At 41.9% G+C, this 16822-nt stretch overlaps 1 protein-coding gene across 3 annotated transcripts in view; it reads left to right on the top strand.

Moving 5' to 3' along the window:
• thrab (thyroid hormone receptor alpha b) overlaps positions 1-16822 on the top strand; it is a 156278-nt gene that overhangs the window by 63216 nt on the left and 76240 nt on the right. For all 3 annotated transcript variants that reach the window (XM_046852970.1, XM_046852971.1, XM_046852972.1), the window contains one exon: positions 14877-14945. The gene's annotated coding sequence lies outside the window, so the exon portion shown is untranslated. The remainder of the gene's footprint in view (positions 1-14876; positions 14946-16822) is intronic.

The following is a 16822-nucleotide window of genomic DNA, read 5'->3' as shown; positions in this document are numbered from 1 at the left end:
TGTGTTCTGAGCTGCACGGCATCGGGAGAAAAACTTCCACAGAAGGAGGAAGACAGTGAACAATGACTTTCTTGGTCGGCTACTGTTTAGATACAAGCCGTTGTAGCGCGTTGAGTCTGGGTGAAGGGAGAGCTCGCTAACTCCAGTTGCAACAGAAATCATATAAGCACAGACAGGTTTCCAAAACTCGTGCTTTTTTATTTTTCTTGGCAACAGCGTTATGGGTTAGTCAAAGAAACTTAGAAATGAGCATCAGAAAATAATAAGGACATATTCCTCGGTCTTGCACACATGCAGTAATAGCGGAAAAATGCGGCGGCATGCTATTCCCAAAATACCGCTCTGCTCTTAAAGGAGCCACAACATATTTCACCCGTTACACCTTGTAACAGACACTGTCTTTCATTAAAGCCTGTGTAAAGTTCATTAGTTTCAATGTAGACAGGTGGGGCTTATTTATGTTCAAAATAAACATCTTTGTAAAATTCAGTGGGTGCGGCTTATATTTGGGTGCGCTTTATAGTCCGGAAATTACTGTTTAATAAATTAAAGAACTTTCGAGACAGTTAAGTACATCTGAAGGCAAAAATGTTAAGTTTAAGGGACACTTTTACTTTAGTCACATTTTATTGAGTTTATCTCCACTTTAACTCAACTACATGGTGTGTGTTCTTCATCCCTCACTGCTAAAATGATGAAAAGTAATATATAGTAGGTTGTTAATTGTAACAAATGTTCATGTTTTTTTTTTGTTTTTTTTCGCCAGACGTGAGACAGGGTTTCCATTTAATCCCTCGTGGAAAAAAAGTCAATCGAATCGCCTCGTTTGTTTAAGGAAAGCGCGAGAAGTTAGCGATAGCTCAAAGTCTGCCTCGCGGGTCGTGTTTTCATGCTGTGTTTGGTTGAGGATTACCGCAGCTCGGACTTGTATAAATAGCGCGGGTCTGGATTAGAGCTGTTTGTAGATATAGAAAGCCGCAGCAGGATGTTTTTTTATACCCAGTAACGGATCGCACTCACGTTTTTTTTTTGTTGTTGTTGTTGTTTCCTTTAAAGTCCAATTTGTCTAAAATCACAAGCCGTGTTCGGGCTGAAAAAAACAGAGCTTCGTCGCGCTTTTAAAAACCCGTATAAAACTTCACTGATGCGCGAAGTTACGAGAGGAATATGTGTGTATGGCACCGATCCTGGAGGGTGTGAGCGTGGTGAACGTCATTAAACACGCCGAGGCAGCCACCGTCAGGAAAATCCTCCTGGCAAGCTACGAGCGACTTTTGATCCCGTTTCAGCACACGAGCATGCCAGCATTCCGCAGAGTGAGGAAATACTTCTAAACGCAGTAATGACACCGTTATGTAACACATAAACACTGAATTCTACCTTCTAAAACTACCTGCAATGTGACAGATAGAGCTGAGACTCGGCTGGGACGTGACCCGGATGATACCCCGAGGTGCCCCTGATCCACTCCTTGCAAAATAACAGCCCCATAAAGATACTGTACCGCTGAAATAGGGTTTGTGGACAAATGAGCATAAGCTTGGTATGTGCTTGAACATCCCATTTAACATTGAGTCCCAATTGCGAATTCAGAACTTCTGCAGAATAGTCATCTGTCTGTCCGTCTGTTTGTCTGTCTGTCTGTCTGTCTGTCACATAGTGATGTAGGGTGAGGAGGTGTGGAGGCCTGGGGTGCAGTCAGTGTTTACATTTATCCCAAAGGTGTTTAATAGGGTTGGAGTGCTATAGCAGGAGATCTTCCACTCAAACCCATGTAAAGCAGATTCATGAAACTGACTTTGTGCATTGTCATGCTCGAACAGGTTTGGGTCTCCTAGTTCAAGTGAGGTGAAAATTCCATCCTACCACGTTCAAAGACGTCCTACAAAATTGTGTGCCTTTAAGATCGTGGTAACAGTGTGGGGAATAATCACATGTGGATGGAAAAGTCAGGCGTCCTAATACTTTTGCCCAAAGAGTGTAAAGAGACACAGGGCAGTGGTTGTTGTTGGTTTCAGGTTTTTGGAAGTAACTGTATTTGTACTGTATTTGGACCAGAGTGGGACCTTGGATCTCTCTCTCTCTCTCTCTCTCTCTCTCTCTCTCTAGCTCTCTCTCTCTCTCTCTCTCTCTCTCTCTCTCTCTAGCTCTCTCTCTCTCTCTCTCTCTCTCTCTCTCTCTCTCTCTCTCTCTCACACACAGCTGTTTAACTCGTGGTGTTCTCACTGTATCAGGTTATGTCTCCACTAATACAAACATGCCACACAATTTAGATTAAAAAAAGGCCAACAAGAGGCACAAAGTGAATAATTGATCAAACGGTACGTCACGAGCCTCAGTGCAGGAGCAGTAATAAACTTCTTTCTCTCTACTGATCTGATTTACTTCTTATCATGTAGTTTTAACACTGCAGCTCGAAAAGAAAACTACTTTCCCAAATGCTGACACTGATGACTAGAGATTTCCTCACTGCTTCCAGCTCGAATGTGTCTGTCTGACTGCCTGTCTGTCTGTCTGTCTGTCTGTCTGTCTGACTATATCTGTTTGCCTGTGTCTGTCTGTCTGACTGACTGACTGTCTATATCTGTCTGTCTGCCTGTCTGTCTGTCTGTCTGTCTGTCTGACTGTCTATATCTGTCTGTCTGTCTGTCTGTCTGTCTGTCTGTCTGTCTGTCTGTCTGTCTGTCTGTCTGACTGTCTATATCTGTCTGTCTGTCTGTCTGTCTGCCTGACTGTCTGTCTGTCTGTCTTTCTCTCTGCATATGTCTCATCTGTCTATCTGCTTGTGTGTTGTCCTTCTATTGGTTGCTTGTTCTGTCTCTCTCTGTCTAACTGCTTTCAGTGAATCTATCAATCTCCTCTCTTCCTCTCATTGTGTATATGATAATGAGGCCAGACTTTGTGTATTTTCTCTCCCCGCGGTTCCAGACGCAGATGTGCGTTTCACGGCTTGTGCATTTATTTATTTATTTTTCTAACATCCGATCTTCCCTTTCTCCTCGTCAGTCATATTTGCAGTCGTGCGCTAAGCCGTGGTGCTGATGTCATGACGAATCAGTACGGTGTGAGAGAACGTGCCTTGTGTATGAGTGTGTGTGTGTGTGTGAATGTAGCCAGGCCAGTCGTGGAAGCCAGAAGTGAAGTTTGGCCAGAGTCGCACTTTTACTGGATGTTTCGAATGCTTCTGGATTTGCTGAGTGTCTCAGAGGCTGTGATTAAACTGAAATTAAACCCAGGACGATAACAGCGTGTATGTGTGTGTGTTTGTGTGTGTCTGTCTGTGTGTGTGTGTGGAACAAAGAGAGAGAGAGAGAGTGAGAGAGTTAGTCCTGTGTGATTAGACTTTATTGACGCTTGGGGAATGCCTGTCTGTGCGGTTTGTTTAATTGCGAACAGGAATCACATCAGAAAGCCAAATCTTACAGGAAGGGACAAATACCATTTATGAGGTGTTTTATAACCACCTCTGATGCCTGCTGGACTGGAGACCGGCCGTGTGTGTGTGTGTGTGTGTGTGTGTGTGTGTGTGTGTGTGTGCGTGCACTCTCAGCCAAGCAGACTGCAGCAGAAATCATCCAGCCTTTGATGTTCCACACGCATTCATCATGGGGTTTTTATGGTACGTTTATGATATATTTGGACTGCAGCGTGTCATCGGAGCCTTCTCTCCTCACACACACACACACACACACACACACACACACACACACACACACACACACACACACACACACATTTCATCTCCGAACCACTCTTTATTGCGTGTCATATAGTGCTTTTTATGATGTTTAAGTTTTCAATCTGAAACGTGCTTCACCCAAGTTTTATAGCTCGAGCGTTTTCCTGCTAGAAAATCTCAACGCTTTTAAGTTTACAATACGAAGAAAGACTCGCACTCGGGTCAGAAATGTCGATCCTGTTAGTGTTTAGCCGCTAGCCAGTGGTATCACCGTGACCCAAGAACGAGCTGACTCTGTGTTTTTCTCTTTCTAAATGAACATGAAAGGATTTCTTTTTCAAGTCTATAGTAATAGACAGAAAGCTGTATAACAGACGGTTTTCTAAGAGACGACGTTTACAGTAGGAGTCTCCAGTCTCAGAAATTTGTAACAGTCGAACGATAAGCTGTAATATTCACCTTTCTCCCTTTTTTGTTGTATTTTTACTCTATATATACAACGTTCAAGTCAAACCAGGACTTTTACAGGTAGAACAAAAAAACCGGGATTCTACACATTTTGGAAAAGTATGAAAAAGTCTGGATTTTGATTCGAGTGATTTGCAGGTCTGGATTAGTTTTGGTGTTCGGTATTCTAAAAGATAATATTAATATATTAACAAACAGTTAGGACGTCTTTGGAAGTGATGATATAAAAATGTTGCCTTCACTTGAACTAGGAGAACCCAAACCTGTTTCAGCATGACGATGCCCATGTGCACAAAGCAAACTTCATGAAGGTCTGCTTTACATGGTTGGGATTGGAAGATCTCCTGCTATAGACCTCCAACCCTATTGAAAACCTTTGGGATGAACGTGAACGCTGACTGCACTCCAGACCTTCTCACCTTCTCACCTACATCACTACATGACTTCACTAACATCTATGTGATCGATTGAGCACAAACCTCCACAACATCTTCCCAGAAGAGCAGAGCTCATTATAAGAGAACTGAGGACTAAATGTGGAATGGGAACTTCAAAAAGAAGCACATAGCAATCATACAGGCAGGTGTCCACAAACTTTTGGCCATTTTGGTAATAAGGATATATTATCAGCAGTAAATAAAAGATCTCACATAGCATCCATATCATCACATGGATTAGCAGGACGTTTCTGAGCTTTCGATATTAAACCCATTGTGAGATCTTTGTTTCAGCATTTCAGCCACTCTTGAACTTGCTGTGAAGAGTGATGATGCTTACAGGAGAGCAGTGAAGCATAAAAAATGCTGTTTGGGATCTACAATAACGTTTGGTCAGGAGATTTTCTCGGACCTGCACGGCTCGGACGTTCCCTTCTTTAATCTTATTGTCAGTGTTGACCTAATTAACTTTTTTTTTCTTTTCTTTTTTTTCACATCTCTATTGCTTTATTACCTTCGTGTAGCGAGAAGTAAGAAAAAGCTTACTGCTGCATTTAAAGGTGCATATGAAGGAAAAAAAAGCTCTACATGCTGCAGTGGTCCATATGCTAGCTAGACATTTTTTTTTTTTGCGCTGGATCATCATGTTTCACGGAGTGTTTTATTGTTATTTATTTAATTATTTTTTATTTTACTCAAAATGTCCAATCATAATTGGGACATTGTTTGGCTACAATAATGTCCAGAAAGCAAAATGTAACACTATCTGAGCAAAGGTTTGTGGACATTTGAGATTGGTATGTGGTTTCTGTATCCTTTATGTAGTCCCTTTATTGTTGGTATAATAACCTCCATTCTCCTGGGAAGGTGTTCCACTAGATTCCTCCAGAACCCTGGTGCTACATAAAACAGCATAGAGCTACAGAACACAGAGTTAAGGACTAATGTAAGTCTCCTCGACACATAAAGTGCATCGTGTGCAAACAGTGCGAGACAAAGACAGTGTGTGACAATGTGTCCACTAGGGTTGGAGCAGGAGCTCTTCCTCTCCAAGCCATGTAAAGCATATCATCATGGAGCTGGCTTTGTGCACAGGATTATACATTGTCATGCTGAAACAGGTTTGAGTCTCGTAGTCTCTTAAGTAAAGGGAGAATTTCATGCAACCACATCCAAATACATCTTATACGATTGTGTGAAGAACCATACGTTTAGTTTTTAGTTTATTTACTTATTTGTCGTATATTTAGACTTTTGATTTTTCTCATTATTATTATTCTCATGATTTTTATCATTATAACTTTATTTTATTATTATATATATATTTTTTTTCTTATCTTTATTCTTATTTGTTTTTATTTTATGCTTGTTATCAAGGAATTGACACGTCATGAACAAAGGGAATGCTACAGATTGTTATTGTTCATTGCTAGCTACCATTAGCGAGAGAACACGGGTCTGAACGTGTCACAGATCGATGATGTAAAACTTCAGACAAGTTTTTTTCTTGTGTGCATCAAATCCTACAGTGTGACAAGTAGATCATGTTTGTAGATCCTTAAAAGGTATTTGAATACTGCTGGAGACTCAGGTGTTAGTATATATCATAGGGTAGTTTGTTCCACCACTTAAATGCCAGATCAGAGAGGAGTCTTGAAGCAGGATTTACTTGTACCATGAGAGGATGTAGGGATCGGCTGAGCAGTGGTAGAGGATGGAGGAATCATTGGGGCAGTGGTAGAGGATTGAGGGGTCAGTGGAGCAGTGGTAGAGGATGGAGGGATCAGGGAAGCAGTGGGAGAGGATGGAGGATCAGTGGAGCAGTGGTAGAGGATGGAGGATCAGTGGAGCAGTGGTAGAGGATGGAGGGATCAGGGAAGCAGTGGGAGAGGATGGAGGATCAGTGGAGCAGTGGTAGAGGATGGAGGATCAGTGGAGCAGTGGTAGAGGATGGAGGGATCAGTGGAGCAGTGGTAGAGGATGGAGGGATCAGTGGAGCAGTGATAGAGGATGGAGAGATCAGTGAAGCAGTGGTAGAGGATGGAGGATCAGTGAAGCAGTGTTAGAGGATGGAGGGATCGGTGGAGCAGTGGTAGAGGATGGAGGGATCAGTGGAGCAGTGGTAGAGGATGGAGGGATCAGTGGAGCAGTGGTAGAGGATGGAGGGATCAGTGGAGCAGTGGTAGAGGATGGAGGGATCAGTGGAGCAGTGGTAGAGGATGGAGGGATCAGTGGAGCAGTGGTAGAGGATGGAGGATCAGTGGAGCAGTGGTAGAGGATGGAGGGATCAGTGGAGCAGTGGTAGAGGATGGAGGATCAGTGGAGCAGTGGTAGAGGATGGAGGGATCAGTGGAGCAGTGGTAGAGGATGGAGGGATCAGTGAAGCAGTGGTAGAGGATGGAGGGATCAGTGAAGCAGTGGTAGAGGATGGAGGATCAGTGGAGCAGTGGTAGAGGATGGAGGGATCAGTGGAGCAGTGGTAGAGGATGGAGGATCAGTGGAGCAGTGGTAGAGGATGGAGGATCAGTGGAGCAGTGGTAGAGGATGGAGGGATCAGTGGAGCAGTGGTAGAGGATGGAGGATCAGTGAGCAGTGGTAGAGGATGGAGGGATCAGTGGAGCAGTGGTAGAGGATGGAGGGATCAGTGGAGCAGTGGTAGAGGATGGAGGATCAGTGAGCAGTGGTAGAGGATGGAGGGATCAGTGGAGCAGTGGTAGAGGATGGAGGGATCAGTGAAGCAGTGTAGAGGATGGAGGATCAGTGAAGCAGTGTTAGAGGATGGAGGGATCGGTGAAGCAGTGGTAGAGGATGGAGGGATCAGTGAAGCAGTGGTAGAGGATTGAGGAATCAGTGAAGCAGTGGTAGAGGATGGAGGATCAGTAGAGCAGTGGTAGAGGATGGAGGATCAGTTAAGCAGGGGTAGATGATGGAAGAATCATTGGAGCAGTTGTAGAGGATGGAGGGATCAGTAGAGCAGTGGTAGAGGATGGAGGATCAGTGAAGCAGTTGTAGAGAATGGAGGGATCAGTAGAGCAGTGGTAGAGGATGGAGGATCAGTGAAGCAGGGGTAGAGGATGGAGGAATCATTGGGGCAGTGGTAGATGATGGGAGGGATCAGTGGAGCAGTGGCAGGGGATGGAGAGATCAGTTGAGCAGGATTGAAGAATAATATAGTAATGCTGGCTAATTTTTGGCTACCGTTTCTTAGCCAAGAATCTGAGTTTTAATGCACCAGCTAAAGAAAGTCAGTGATAAGAACGTAGCAATGTGGTGGGTTGGAAGAACTTATGGCTAAAAACATGGATAAGTTGCAGAGGTTGAAATCCATCTATCAGAGGCAGGCCTGCCAAGAGTGACTTGCAGCATTCCAGATTTGAGATAAAGATGGACTAAATAAGCACGTATGTGGATAGAAATGGATGAAATCGCCAGATAATGCTAACATTTCTGTTGTAATTAGCATTCCAAACTACTGCCAGCTATAATACAGTACTGCATTTATAGAACATTTATATATTAAAATCGACATCTTCTGACCAATCGAAATTCAGTGTCCATTCTACAGCGTTTCAGTTTAAATTAGCAACAGACACTTACGGAAATTAGATGAGACACTTTTCAAAAAAAGGATTGGATCTATGGAGTGTTGGCATATACTCTAAACGTAGAAAGATGGACCGTAGACAATTGGACACTCGCCTGATAAATGAGTGCGTCAGGCAGTCTGTGGCTCGGGTGCGAGGTCTGATAAAGAGGACCCCCATCTCTCTTGCAAACCCTCCACCCTCCACAAGCTCAATAACACTATAGGGATTTATTGCCCAAAACAGTAAGCTAATACTGCAGGCTTTCAGCTCACTGGCTTTAGATCTGCTATCTGTCTCCAGCATCGAGCCTTTGCCAGGTCTGTAATTAAGACCTGGGCTCTGCTGGCAACCTGAGACTGAGACCTTTTCTAAAGAAAGAGTCCCACTTTTCCCTCTGAGCATCCCCCTTTTAAACATACCGGAAAAGGTCAGGCTCGACGTCAGACCTTTTTCCCGCTTTGAGAGAATTGTTCGATTTTTTCCGCCACTCCGGCTTGTGCAAGTCATTAAGCGTTCGTCTAAATATTTGGCGAGGTGCACGCAACACAATGGAACTCATTCTGTTTTACGAACTGCTTCCTAGACTACAGTCTGACAACTCACTGAGTTTCAATAAAAACAACAAAACAAACCCAAGAATTGTTGGAGTTAAAAAACTTTACCATGCCAAATTGTGTCGCTCGTCAAAGCATTGAAACAATCGCTAGTGATGGTTGGCAACTTGTTTCTTTTGGATTTCCGGGATAGACGGACCTGTGGTTTTTCTGTTTTTTTCCCACTGGAATTTTTGTACATAGATTCGTTTCTGAATTTCCATTTGCGTGTGGTCTTCTGGGTAGCACCGCATATGGTGTTGGGTAAAAGAAGTGTTTTTTCTGCAAAGGTTATTGTGGCAGGTTTTATCGCAGCTTGTGTAGCATGGATCAGGCCACGGGTGAAGCTGATTTCTTTTCCCTAGGGCATAGGAGTTCAGAGCAAGTCCACCTACGAAATAGAACTGACCTCTGACCTCAGCTAATCGGTCGCAAATTAACCATGTCTAAAGGGCCATCGTCAGGTCCTCACCTTCAATCTCTCTCCTTCTTCTATTCCTTCTCTTACACAGTGCAAGAATGGGCATGTCTCTGTTAGGACAATATTTTGGTAGACCAATATTGATACAGAAATGAAGTAACTTCATTAGTATTAAGCAGGAACTTTTCAGATCACAGAACATTTTAATGATTTTTAATAGTACCTTTAAAACAGGGAATAAGGGCATGCCATGCTTTATCTTCAGGAATGGTTATTTAAAATTTCCACAAGCCGGCATGCTTTTGACAGACACCCTTATCCAGAGCGACTTACAACTGAGCAACTGAGGGCTAAGGGGACTTGAACTCAGAGTCTTCTCAACTAAGGCCCAATTATATTTACGCCATTTCCCAGACACCCTTATCCACAGTGAATTACACCTGACCAGTTAAGGGTTAAGAGCCTTGGTCAAGGACCCAGCAGTGGTAGCCTGGTGTTGCTGGGACTTGAACTTATGGCCTTCTGATCCAAAATCCTAGGTATCGGGTGTTGGTATCAGACCATTTTTTTTTTTTTTTTTTTACAAGAACAAGTAAATGTGCACATGAATCGATCAATATCTAATGCAAGTTCTCAAATGATTACATTTACGGCATTTAAACCCCTTATCCAGAGCAATTCACTGTTATCTCAGTTATACACTTGAGGAATTAAGGGTTCAGGGCCTTTCTCAAGGGCCCAGCAGTGGCAGCTTGGTGATGCTGGGATTTTAACCCATGGCCTATAGGGAAGTGGAAGCTCAGTGGTTAAGGCTCTGGGTTACTGATTGGGGGTTTAAGCCAAGCTGCCATTCTTGGGCGATTGAGCATGGCCCTTAACCCTCTGTGCTATATAACGGCTGACCCTCTGCTTTGACTTCACCTACAGTATCTATCATCACAGAACTTCACTGTAATATACATGTGAAAAGTAAAACATTTACATTTCTAGCATCTGTTAAGGACCTAGATGTATTTGAATGTGTTTCTTTTCAAAATATCTAATTTGTCCTGTTCAAGGTCTGTTTAAAGTAAAATTTGATCTGAGGTCAAATGGCCTGTTCTAATTTCTGTCCAATCAGGTCAAGGAGATCCCGTCCAATTATGCTTTCTGTCAGAGTATTGATCGTGTCAAATGTGAATGCGCTCAGATGTTTAGTAGAGCCCATGGATGTATGAAAGGTCTGGATAGACTTCCATGATTCTTCATGGTGTAAAATGAATCTCTGCTTCTGTAGCAAATCCACTATAGTTGTTTATTCAATCACATGGTGTTACATGAAATATTTAGCTGGGAGGAAGCTCATCAGAGCAGAGACTATCTACAAGACTACAGACACAAGTAAATTATTCATTGTATTCACTAGAAACTAATACCTGAATGTTTTAAATTTATTAGGAAGAAAAGTGTACATTTTATTCTTTAAACCAGTATCTAATCAGTTCAGGGCCTGTGCCTGTAGTCAAAAGTGGAAACATGAAGTACCATGATGAAACAAAACATAACCACTTCAAAGCGTTGTGTCTAAATAGCCTTGGTGCTATTAGAACATTGTGTACACAACTTTCTGTCAACACCTCTCGCCTGGTGAAGAAAGCACAACAAAGACTATTGTTCTTGCACAAACAGAAGAAGGCCAAACTACCCACACAGCTCTTAATGAACTTCTAGTGCAGTCACATACAGAGTATACTAAACCTATGCTAATGCAGCATGCTATGCTAGCTGCAATGAGAACTTGTTTCAGAGAGATAAAACAGTGCAGCTTATTATGGTTCCCAAATCTGGGTGCTGTGTATGCTAGCTGAATACATGCAAAGACTAGCAAAGTCACCAGACACTGCATTCACCCAGGATATAGATTGACTTCAAGTCAACAGACTTCTTTCCCAGAGATGTAGCTACAATCACCAACCCATCCAATACCTCCCAACCATCTTCCTATCTCTTCCAAGTACCTCCATAACTCCCCAGCCCCTTTTTCCAATACCTCCCCACTATCTTTCTTGTTTTCCCCTGACAGAGTACCTCCCTAATCCACCTCATACCTCCCCAGCCCTTTTTTCCAATAACGCCCCACTCTCTTTTCACTCCCCTCATTCAAGTACCTCTCTGGACACCCCCACTATTTTGCTAGTTCCACCCAAGTACCTTTCTAATCCAACCAAACCTCCCTAGCCTTTTTTTCAGATACCTCTCTATTACCTCCCTAGTCCCCTTAAGTACCTCCCTAATCCACCCATACCTCCTCACTATCTTCCTTGTCCCCAGTACCTAACTAATCCTCCAAACCTCCCTAGCCTTTTTTCAGATACCTCCCTATTATCTTCCTAGTCCCCCAAGTACCCCTTACTCCCTTATACCTCCCAAGCCCCTTTTCCTAATACCACTTCAATCCCCTTATTAGCCCCCTACCAATACCCCTCTAATACACCATACCTCCCCATTATCTTCCTAGTACCCCTAATTATCTCCTTAATCCCCATACTTCCCAAGCCCCTTTTTCTAATACGTCCCCACTATCTTCTCAGTCCCCCGTACCTTCCTAATCTCCCATACCTCCCCAGCTTCTTTTCCTGATACCTTCCCACTATCTTCCTAGTACAAATAATCACAATTTGTACTTCCCCAGTCTCCCAGTACCTCCCAGTACATCCTTAAACCCTCTTCAGGATGGAGCAGGCAGTGTCTACCTCTTTTACAGTTGAGCCCCAACCTCACATTTACATAATTCTCGGTAGACAGAACCAAGTGTTTTGCTAGGTTAAGGCAAACACTGTGTCTTCAATATTTTTGGCCAAACCTTTTCCATTGATCTAGTCAGACAAAGTGGTTAATGCAACACAAACACAAAAAAACGTGGAATAATGACATCACCAGATCGAATCTGATCATCCATGTGCACACCATTGGCTCAATTGAGCTCGTTTACCACAAATAGGGTGCCAGATTTGTCTAAATTGTCAGGAACTATTTAGAAATAATTTGCAGTTGGTGCCGCACTCCATCACGTTGCACATGTTGATGCATTGATTCCGACACCGGCCTATTTAAGCCTGTTTGGTTCTATTTAACTGCTTATATTTCATCAGTCATTTATCCTGGAAAGAAAAAAATCTGCAGTTTGTGAAGCTTTTCTTTCAGGAAGTGGCAGTGTATCATTTATTTTTAATGTGGCATCTGTGAGTGTGTAAGTGTGTGTGTGTGTGTGTGAAAGAGAGCATGGAGGTGTGGTAGATTGCATTGCAGCAACGCTTGTTTTTCAGGTCACGAATGCCAAGGCCTGTTCTGAAATCGACATGCCAATACCTGCTGCAGATGTTTTTTTCGAGAGCAAGCTATAGAGAGCCACACCTCGAACGGGAATGTTGTGTATGAGAGAAGGTTGAGGTCTTTGCTCTGAGGTTAGAAAATGTTGCATGAATAGTTGTCCTCCTTGAAGTTCATTTGCACAGAAAGAAAGAAGTTGATACTGTTTTTTTCCATATCCTTTTTTCCTCTTTCAGTTTTTCAGTTTTGTTTCTCCACTTCATTTCTTCCTCCTTTTTCTTCTTCCCATCTGTGTCTTCTGACTTCCTCCCTTCTTTGTTGCTGCACTTCCTTCCTTCCTACTTTGTTGCTACACATTATTCCTTCCTTCCTTCCTTCTTTCCTTCCTTCCTTCCTTCCTTCCTTCCTTCCTTAATTCCTTCCTTCCTACTGTTTCTTCTTTCCTTCTGCACTCCTTGCTGCACTTCCTTCCTTCCTTCCTTCCTTCCTTCCTTCCTTCCTTCCTTCTATTTATTCCTCCTTCCTTCTTTGTCTCTAAACTTTCTTCCTCCCTTTTCTCTGTGTTCCACATTTTCTTTATTTTTCTCTGCACTACCCTTTTGATGCTGCTCTGTCTCCTTCCTTCCTTCCTTCCTTCCTTCCTTCCTTCCTTCCTTCCTTCCTTCCTTCCTTAATTCCTTTCTTATTACTGTTTCTTCTTTCCTTCTTTCTATCTTTGTCTACTGACTTTCTTCCTTTTCCTTTCTTCCATCCTTCTTTGTTGCTGCACTTCCTTCCTTCCTTTTTTTGTTGCTGCATTACCTTCCTTCCCTCCTTCCTTCCTTCCTTCCTTCCTTCCTTCCTTCCTTCCTTCCTTCCTTCCTTCCTTCCTTTTCTCCCACTTTTCCTTATTTTTCTGTGTACTTCCTTCCTTTCATCCTTTCTTCCTTAGATACCTGCAGACTTCTCACTTTTAACCATGTCTCATGCATGAATGGAGTGAATACATCTATTAAACCATTAAACATAAAGATTGATTGTCAAAATAATATCAAATCCCCCAACAGCACTTTGTTCTCGCCTCGTCTTTTTTCAGTGTGTGAATATGACGGCGGCGAGAAGTCAAGTCACAATAATTCACATAATTAGCTGTGTGTGCGTTGGAATGCATTTGTTTGAGACCTTTTCAAAATCTACTTAAGTTTTCTCTAGAGATTAAACCGTGCAACATCACACCGATCGGATGCCCGTCGGCGTAATTACCTGATGAAACGTGCAGACCTGGTTACGTGGATGAAGCGGCTGTTGTCGCTCAAAACAGTTATTCAGGATAGCGTACAGGATAAGTTATTTATACATAGTGTAGGTGTTGCTAAAACATTGGGGATTTTATTAGTGCTGCCGGAGCAGGTTAGTTAAAGAGAGCGGGATGTCATGGCGCTTTAACCTCTGGCTGAAGGAAAGATTAGCCTTGCCAAAGAGCTTCACACTGCCTCCATGTCTACATAGGCTGCATTTTGGAAAAACATTAAATAAAGGTACTCTGATACGATAAATTAAAGCTGAATAGGAAGCAGCTACCGATGTGATGCGATATGATCAGATTTAGATTTGAGTCAACACAAATACAATTCGTTCAGTCAGACAGCAATTCATTAATTCACTTAAGTGTCTTCTGACTTCTAACAGATGGCCCTTTCACAAACAGGCCTTTGAAGAAAAAAAAAAAGAATAAAAATAAAATCAGATGTTCATTTCCTGTTGTGTCTACAGGGAGGTGCAGCTCTACCTCTGCCATGTTAATCTGTATTCTATGTGACTCTCAGGAGTCACTTTCTAATTAATAAAAGTATAAAGCATCTACTAATAGTTATATATAAAGAATTAGTTTTTTTTAGATGCAAATATGTTAAAAACGATGCATTGTGATACAAATGCCAACTTGTACCCGATGCACACTTTTTTAATCGATGCATCACATCGTTACCATTTATGGCGATGCAAATCGGTGAATTTTTCCATCGCTGATAAGTACTACTTAAAGTCAATTACACAATATGGATGTTCATACTGTAGGTTCAAGCTACTTTAACGAAATATCCGAAGGCAGACGTTAGAGTTATGCCTTTGAGTCGGATTGGATGGAGAGGTGATAGCTCAGTGGTTAAGGCATTGAACTTTAGTTTGGAGTTCAAATCCAAGCACCACCAAGCTGCCACTGCAAGGCCCTTGTGCAAGGCCCTTCATCCTCAACTGCTCAGTTGTAAGTCGCTCTAGATAAGTGAGTCTGTTAAATGAAATAAATATAGATGGTGGATTTCACATTTGTTTTTCATGTACCGCTATATTCCCATGGTTTCTCAGTTCCCACTCTTGACGTTGCTGTTTTTTTTTCCCTCTCAGGGGACTCCCCCCCTGAGGACCCTGTACAGAGAAAACAGCTAACCAGACGTACATCTCAAAACTCCACTGGTAAGTACCCTGTCGTTTCATTACTTACTGTGAGTGGTTACACGGCATACCACAATATTCAGTAGGAATTAGTGTGGTCTTGTTAGATATCACCGTGGGTGTACAGAGTGAGGCAGCCTTGAAAGGCAGCATGTCAGGAAAGGTAGATTTAAAAACGACATCTTGTGCATTTTTGCTTCCTAATGATGGTACTCTTGAGATGTTTATGAGCACTAAGAGCACTTTTTAAAGGGAAATCAGAGCTTCCCATGTAACCAAGAGCAACTAACTATGGAATCCTTTAGGGTTTTGGACAGGGGTAGACAGTAACGATGTTAATGCAATTCGTTATTGTACTTAAGTAGCTTTTTCTTGTATCTGTATTTTATTGAAGTGTTTTAATTTGGGGAGACTTTTACTTTAACTACACTAGATTTCAAAGTCAAATATACTTTTTTCTACATTCTGCAAACTCAGTCGTTTCAAACACGCAGCGAGTCACCAATCAGGGTCGAGCGTACACTCTGTTTTTAATGTGTTTTGATTGGTGCTTGGTGTCTCTACTGATCACCAACATACAGTTCATCATCAGTTCAACAGAACATTTAGAGAGGAATAAATGATGAAGAAACTCCAGACTCGAACTCACCACAACACACGTGACCTCATTTATACGATTTCTTTTGAAGTAGTTGAACAGAAGGTTTTGGGCTCGTGATCATTGTAATAGAAATCAATCAGTGTTTGAGTCATTAATATCATTCTATTAATAGATCAGTGTGCTGAGAGTCACATTCGAGTCTTTTCACATAAACTGAGTTGATGAAAAAGCCTTCTGACAAAAATGCTAATAGGAACATTATAGTTATAATAAATCATAGTACTTTGGATATATAAGTACATTTAAAGGAAAATACGTTTGTACTTTTACTCAAGTAGAAGTTTAGAGGGACACTTACTTTTTAATTTTATTTTTTAACTCAACTACATGAATTGTGTATTTGGTCCACTACTAGTTTAGGATGCAACTTCATAATTCCTTCTCTTAGGAAAGACCTTGAGGGTTCTGTGAGGGCTCTTTAAGAATTTCTAGCATTGTTCTTCTTTTTTCCCTGGAAGAGAGAGATCTTCTCTAGAGAAGCAGGTTCGACTGGAGAAGGAAATTGAAGGTTTTGGAAAAGAAAAGTATTGTTCGATTTTACATTACCCGACTGAGAGGCTTCCTCTGGAGGAACAAACTGATGAGCTCAGGTTTATTACTTTAAAAGAAATGTGTTGTAGGGTTTTACAAAGACCCCTTGAGGAGCTTTGTCTGGAAGAACATACCAAAGAACTCGAGTTTCTTTGGAAAAATATGTTGCAGGATTCAACAAAAATCCATTGAGCATGTTCCCGTAGAAAAGCAAATAAAAGATTTTTTAGTTTAGCCACAGAGGGAAGGAACAATTCTGGAGAAATCGGGTTGCTAACTGTGTATTGATGCACAAAATTGGAATGATGTTGAAAATGTGATTAAATTTAAGAATCTCTTGAATCGAGCAAGAACTTGGAAAATCTCACTTCACACCAACTTCAAACTACTTCTGCTTAGATTTATGCTAATGGTTGTGTTTTGTTCTTTTTTTGGTTTCGGGTTCTTTGAACGAGTAACTGACACTTTGCATTTGTTTCTGTGGGGTCTAAATACCTTCAAGGGATTTCAGCCAGTCAATAAACTCCACATGGAGGCCCAACTGTACAGAAACCACATTTAAAAAACTTCATTATATCATATACCACTTAAAAAATGGCAAAATCTGACCATCTGGAAAAGCTCCATATGAGAGTGTGTATGTAATTATAATAACAAATTTAATTTTTCAAGAATCCTTAGGTAATAAAGAAGACAAGCTTCTTGA

This window comes from Silurus meridionalis, chromosome 7, assembly GCF_014805685.1.
Source record: "Silurus meridionalis isolate SWU-2019-XX chromosome 7, ASM1480568v1, whole genome shotgun sequence".
In the NCBI taxonomy this organism is placed as follows: domain Eukaryota; kingdom Metazoa; phylum Chordata; class Actinopteri; order Siluriformes; family Siluridae; genus Silurus; species Silurus meridionalis.
The sequence above is the reverse complement of the archived record's forward strand: the minus strand, read 5'-3'. Positions and strand labels throughout refer to the sequence as shown.